Source organism: Dama dama, chromosome 33 (genome assembly GCF_033118175.1).
Source record: "Dama dama isolate Ldn47 chromosome 33, ASM3311817v1, whole genome shotgun sequence".
NCBI lineage: Eukaryota > Metazoa > Chordata > Mammalia > Artiodactyla > Cervidae > Dama > Dama dama.
The window spans coordinates 55,822,386-55,828,363 of record NC_083713.1 but is presented as its reverse complement, the minus strand read 5'-3'; the positions used below and the strand labels follow the sequence as shown (position 1 = coordinate 55,828,363).

Genomic DNA, 5,978 nt, shown 5'->3' with positions numbered 1-5,978 from the left:
TAGCTTTGCAGTATCCCATTACCATTAGGATTTTAAATCATAAAATATACAGCCCACCTGAAGTACACAATTGGGTCTGGAGATCTTTATTTAGATGTTCTCTCTCTTCTGGAGTTTTCCCTGTTTATTTCTTTCTTCTTTCCTTTTTTCATGCCTTATTTCCTTCTTTCACTTCTTTCCTTTTCCCTCCCTTCCATGTATCTTTCTATACAAAAAAGAAAATACAAAAACCACGTTTGTAGTTCTAAATGACATGTTACTGGCTCTTCCTTTAGGATTACATTGGATATCACTGCTTGTTCTGTGCTGGTGGCCTGTTTACAAATTCAAAACTGTATCAACTGAGTCAGAGATAAAGCATAAATTCAATATCTAGGACAAATGCATGAATACCCACATATACATACACACAGAGGAGTATTAACCTGGACATTCCAGCATTGTTCCTAAGAGAATCGTAACCAAACTGAAGATATTTATAATTTTTGATATAACTATTTTAATGATAAAGTTAACTTCATAAATATTTTAGATATATAAACTATCTGTCAAATTTTGGTTCCACAAAAGGAAACTATAGCTGATTTGTTAAACTGACTATTGGAAAATAATGTTCCATAGCACTGGATTTAGAAGCATTAAAAATTCTTCCTGGATCATCATTTCAGTGATCACATTGCTTTACAAAAATGAAGATATGCTTGTATTTCATAACATGATGCATTTTCTTGGACTGCTGGTGCTATGTTTATCAACAGGTTACATCTTTGAGGAATCAATTACCATAATACCTACTGTAAAGTGAAAGAAAGTGAAATAGAAGTCACTCAGTCCTGTCTGACTCTTTGAGACCCCATGGACTGTAGCCTACCACGCTCCTCTGTCCATAGGATTTTCCAGGCAAGAGTACTGGGGTGGGCTGCCATTTCCTTCTCTAGAGGATCTTCCCTACCCAGGGATCAAACCTGGGTCTCCTGCATTGTAGGCAGATGCTTTACCGTCTGAGCCACCAGGGAAGTCCTACTATAAAGACATGTATAAACCAATAGAGGGTTCATGCTCCAATCATGGATGACAATTCCACAAATAAGTCTATATGAATGTTAGAAATATGTCTTTACAGTTTGCTTTTACCTTAAGCAAATTTAGGCAATTTTTAAAGAATGAGAATATACGTTATACTATTGCATAATAATCATTCAGTGCTAAAGTTTATTCTTCACCTATCATTTGCCTTCAAGCCCCAATGAAAATTTTAGTGTCTATGTCCTAAATGCTCTGATCTTGAATTTTCAGAAGAAATTTAAGTAACTTAAATAGAGGTTAAAGGATTTCTTCAGTTTTTGTGAAACAGAGCATCTGAAGATGTATAGCTTCCCAACTGAAGCAGTCAGGGTTTTGACAGCATAGGGAGACCTGAATAGCTGCCTTCATAGTTTTGATTCAGGCCATGATTTTTTACTTTAAGCAAAACTCATGGATGCAGGTCGTGTCTTTTGCTTGGGGTTACAATAACCATCAGAGCAGTTTTTCCAGGAATTACTTTTGGAAGCCTCATGGTGTATAAGCAACTCATGGTTCCCAAGGCAAGGCAGAGAGATAGTAGAAAGGAAAAGAAGTTGAATATATGGGGGCCAAGTGGGAAAGGGGCAAAAGACAGAAGGCAAGAAGGAAAAAGGCAATGCTCTGTTGTGTTTATTTAGTCCTTTTACATCTTATATTTTGGCCCTCTGCTGCAAGTGTGAATGGGCAGTCTTCTCTGGTATATCTCCCCATGTTGATCAAATCATGTATTTAAATGTCTGGAACAGTTCAGTTATGTAGACCTTTAAATGGATAAGAAGGGAGTGGCCAAAAAAAAAAAAAAAAGACCACCTAAGTATTTCAAACTGTTCCCACAACTAGTCAGTTGAATTATCTCACCAGAAAAGATAATTACATGAGAGTATTGCTTTGCTATGTTAATTTCACTTGTGTTAGAACCCCCATCCCTTTCCCTGGGATGCACACACAGATTTCAAATTTATAAGCAAAATTTACCTTTTATTAAAAATTAACAAATGGTAAGAAAGAGAGGAACTCTCAGAAAGAGGTGGGAAGCTTTTTTTTTTCCTTTCTCTAAAATGAAAATGATCAAAGGAAGCATCCAAGAATTGACTTGTGATATGCCAGGATGGAGAGTCCTTAGCTAAGGAAGGGACTTAGTTAAGGATCCTCAGCTAAGAAAGGGAAAATTCATGAGCCTCAGGTAGAGGAGATGAGACCTCATAAACTCAGCAGTAGAGGGTACACTGAGTAATGTACTTATAAGTCAACTCCACTTCAAAGAATATCTTTTAAAAGGATTGTTGATAATTTGTTTTATTTCAATAAAAAGAAACCATATAACTAAAATTGGTCATTGCATTTATTTTACCAAGTATTAATGATTTATGATATTTTGGCATTTTGTCTTTAAGTAATGACAGGTGGCACTCTGCTTTTATGGAAGGGATGATATGTCATTTTATTTACAGAACTTACTACCACTTGATGTTTTTTGTTTTTGTTTTTTTTGGCTGTAGATTTCTCTGAACTAAACTGTGAGATCCAGGATACAGAGTTTTTGCTCATTTCTTTTACTGTTATATTCCTAGGACACATTATAGGCATTCAATAATTTTTAATTAATGAATAGCAATCATAATATCTTTATCATACTACAGCTGTAAATCCAAGATTTATTTCAATAAAAACAAACCATACACAGAACTTTCTTAAGTATGGAAAGATGTGTGGATGCCTTGAAGGCTCCAAATAATTTTTTCAGGATGGATCATTTCAGGAGAAAAATATACTGATTGTACTGGGACCTCAAAAATGTCTCAGAGTGCCTCATGTATTCTCAAATAATATCAGAAATCTGTTGCACAATTAGAGCTTCGTGTCAGGTACTGGGAATACAAAGATTCTAAGTTAGTATCTATTTCAAACAATGGTTCTAAAATTGCCTCAAAATTATTAAAATAATCTGTGAAAAAAGAACCATAAATGAGTTGTTATCATACTTCAAGCCAACATATTGAAAAACAGAAATGGATACAGTAAATGACCTAAAGCAGATCTTTATAAGAAAGTGCTTATCAGAATTCCTCTGTTCACATTCAGAGAGAAAACTCTCTGCTATCTCCTCTTCTTATAAGGAAGTCAGTCTTATGGGATTAAGGCCTTACCCTCATGACTTAACTTTTCTTACCTCCATATAGACCCTGTCTCCAAATCCAGTCATGCTGAGGATTAGAGCTTCAATGTAAGAATTTTCAGAGAATACAATTTACTCCAAAGCATACTCCCTGGTAAAAAGACTTAAATAAACGTTTATCTATGTCTGTTCTAAGTAGCTCCTGATATGCATGTAGGAGACTGGAAAGGTCTTCTCTGTGACATTTGGACAATCTAAAGTTTCTACCATGAGTGGATTTTCCCAGTTCAAGACCCATAAGGTTATCTTACAATAAACCTTACCACAAGCACAGTAGGGAACACAGTCATGTTTAATACAACCCAAGCTATCAGACTTTTAAGGAAAATCTGTGTTTAGTTTATGAACCATATGAATGTGTTATCTATTCAAAAAGTAAAAACAAACAAAAAGCCTCCATAGAAGGGTTGCAAGCAAGAGCAAGCTCTATTTCCCATTAGTGATTATTAGGGAAAAGGCTACTAAAGATAATCAGAATAATTAGACAGGATGTTAGGCTATGCTACATCAAGATTATAAATCTCCATATCTTAATGTAGCAAAGCTGTGTTTCTAGAATATTATATGGATTAGGTAACAATCTAGATTAAATGTCCATCTGGTAACTCAAGAATTCAGGTGTCTTCTGTATTTTGATGCTGCCATTATGGTACATTAAGGGAATAGAGGCTGTGGAAGACTCATTGTTCTCAAGTAACTGAGAAGTGATATACTTTACTAACTTCTAACAAGCCATCGTCTACAAACTACTAAGTCATAGCCCCAATTTAACTGTAATAGAATCTAGAATAAATATGGAAGCATGCAGAACATTTCAGAAACTCTATAATCTATGCTGAACTGGGTTCCTTATAACTACAAATACCACACTATATATAATAAAAAGAGGTATCTCCAAAAATTTTTAATGTAATAAGATTGCAGATTTTCCTCAATCATTTCAATCAAAATGCCCACCACAATAAAAGTCATAAAATATATTTGGAAAACTGCTGTTTCCACTTCATTTTTGTTCATCTATACAACAAAAGTTATTATTTGCTAATAGTGACAGAGATGGACTAAGGTGAATTCTAGACATTATAATTGTAGTCAAGGAATCCATGTCTTAGAAAATCAGTCTAAATACCCTCATAATAATAAGATTTAAAAGAATCCCTCCCAATGTAACAGGCAAAGAGTATCATGTGGAGTCTTCCCATTTGGAAAAAAAAAGAAAATTCTTAAGAAATCAGCAAAGGAAGGAGAGCTTTTTGTTGTTTTGGTTTAACTTTCTTTTCATTCGCTTTCTGTATTTATAATTTATTAGGATTTTGCAAAATTATTTTAAAGGATGTGGCATTTTAATTAGATAATTTTTCCTCCAATTTCATTTAAGAAACTGCTATATATTGCAGTGATAAACATGCATTTAGTTCAAATTAGTTTTTACTTTCATAAAGAAAAATCATAACTTAATTACCACTCTCAAAACTTCCTTTGTTGTAATTCTTTAAAGGATTGGTTCCCAAATAGTAATAAGCATCAGAATCATTTCACATCTTGGTCAATAGAGATTGCTGGGATCTACCCTAGAGTTTCAGATTCAGTTGGTTTGGGGTGGGGTCTGAGAATCTGCAATGGCAATAAGTTAACAGGTAATGCTGATACTGCTTTCTGGGGACCACATTTGGAGAATAACTGCTATAAATTATATGATGTTCAGGTATTATTTAAAGATTCCTCTAAATCAACTAGTTCTTACACATGGCATGTCTTTCCAAAAAAGGGGGCATTGTTATTTATTCTTTTAATCTCAACATTTAACAACACACTGAAAAATGACAGATACTGAATAAGATTTTAATAAATGAAGCATCTATTCTATATCCTCATATCATCACATTTTAAAAATATACATAGTAAATCCTGAAGTTTATTTCAGATTTATTTCAGGAGAAGACTCTTGAGAGTCCCTTGGACAGCAAGGAGATCAAACCAGTCAATCATAAAGGAAATGAACCCTGAATATTCCCTGGAAGGGCTGAAGCAGAAACTGAAGCTCCAATAATTTGGCCACCTGATACAAACAGCTGACTCATTGGAAAAGACCCTGATGCTGAGAAAGACTGGAGGCTGTAGGAGAAGAAGACGACAGAGGATGAGATGGTTGGATGGAATCAATGACTCTATGGACATGAGTTTGAGCAAACTTTGGGAGATGGCTAAGGACAGGGAAGCCTGGCACACTGCAGTCCATGGGGCTGCAGAGTCACACATGACTGAGAGACTGAACAACAATAAAAATTTAGTTCAGTTATTCAAAATAATAGATGATAAACCAAGTTTCTCATTGTACTAAGGTTTGTTCTCTTACTAGACTCAGCTGATCCCCAACTTTATGCTATTACATGAACTGAAAGTGAATCATTTGCATCTTCATCAGGATAATAGATCAACTATAAACTATTCAGACTTAGATTGAAGAAAGATGCAAAACCACTGGACCATTCAGGTATGGCCTAAATTAACCCCTAATGATTATACAGTGGAGGTGACAAATAGATTCAAGGGATTAGATCTGGTTGACAGAGCACCTGAAGAACTATAGATGGAGGCTGATAACATATACAGGAGGCAGTGACCAAAACCATCCCCAAGGAAAAGAAATGCAAGAAGTCAAATCCGTTGTCTGAGGGCCTTACAAATACCTAAGAAAAGAAGTGAAAGGCAAAGGTGAAAGGGAAAGATATACTCA

General features: G+C 34.9%; 1 non-coding gene across 1 annotated transcript; it reads right to left on the bottom strand.

Annotated features, from left to right (window-relative positions):
- Nucleotides 1-944: 944 nt before the first annotated feature.
- TRNAC-ACA (transfer RNA cysteine (anticodon ACA)) lies at nucleotides 945-1,016 on the bottom strand. The gene has a single exon. It is a non-coding gene; the product is annotated as a tRNA-Cys (tRNA).
- Nucleotides 1,017-5,978: the final 4,962 nt, after the last annotated feature.